Genomic DNA, 1,434 nt, shown 5'->3' with positions numbered 1-1,434 from the left:
GTAAAACAGATTAGAATTTGTATATTACAGTTTTCTAGAAAATAACTGCAATATGTTATTCTTAGTGCACAAAATATAAAAGTTGGTTATTGAGATTTAATTTGAAATTTATACTAGACCGTACAATAAAAAATAATTGCTTGTAATTTCAGAGTATCAATTTGTTAATAATTACCGGAAGAGAAAAATTTCCTCCCATCTGAAGCAAACAAAGGACCTTTTCAGGAATCTTAATATTCCTAACAATGACTATCCTTTAGATTTCATTTTTAACTCCATCAATTATAGATTAGAGACTTTAATAAAAAAACAGAATGATAATATAAAAGACAATAATGATAATTTAGTTACAAAACAGAGTTGATTTTTGGTTCCTTATATTCCATCAATCTCTGAAGCCTTCAAGAGAGTCGGTAATTTGTTTAACGCAAAAATGGCTTATTTTGGGTTGAATAAAATGAATAATTTTATTAGAGTACACAAGGATTTGTTACCTAAGGGGAAAAAAGAGAAATGTTGTGTACAAAATTTCCTGTGATTCTTGCGATGCAACTTACGTTGGACAAACAGGACGAAAATTAAAAACACGAATTAATGAGCATAAGAATTACATTAATCATAATACCAACTCACAATCAGTCATTACAGAACATAGACTAGAATATGGACATGATTTTAAGTGGGATAGCGTTGAAGTATTAGATTCAGAAAGATATTTAAATAGACGTTTAATTTCGGAATGCATACACATCCATTTACAAGATAATGGCTTAAATAAACGTAATGACACGGAAGGTTTACATCATAATTACAAGCTAATGTTAAATGAAATGAAAAATAATCATTAATCATTAATTTTATTAAAAATTTTATATATTATATTGTTTCTTTTAATTAGAACTAGCCTTATTATTATACATTTTAAAGCTTAGGTCATTACACTTTAGACTTGTTTATACTTATTGTTTTTCCCTAATAACTTATATTATACATAAGATGATAATTTAGTCGTGATAATGACAGGACATCGTCATGTTCGTTTCATATTATAAGTGAAGAATTATGATATTCTATAATTATATTTTAACTTATACAACTTTAATCATTGATTAAGATTCGTTGTGATTTGTGAGGTATGTCACTTAAATTTAAATAATAAATTTGTATTAATTTATAATAATTGGTTCTTGTTACTCTTTAACAGAATATAACATCTTTTCTGCCAATTTGATGTGATGTGCCTCACAAATATTATTCTAATTTATTTAATTTGGAAATATGTACTGAAGATGACTCTATATGAGTCGAAACGTATAGTTTTGTCAGTTATTGAATAAATGATATTTGTCAATTTAATTCAATAATAAGAGTTATTATTTATTGCGTATCAAGATCAACGCTGCACTCTCATTCGCCCTTGAGGAATTTATTATT

The sequence above is a fragment of the Cyphomyrmex costatus genome, unplaced genomic scaffold (assembly GCF_001594065.2).
Source record: "Cyphomyrmex costatus isolate MS0001 unplaced genomic scaffold, Ccosl1.0 scaffold740, whole genome shotgun sequence".
NCBI classification, from domain to species: domain Eukaryota; kingdom Metazoa; phylum Arthropoda; class Insecta; order Hymenoptera; family Formicidae; genus Cyphomyrmex; species Cyphomyrmex costatus.
This window is presented reverse-complemented; position numbering follows the sequence as displayed.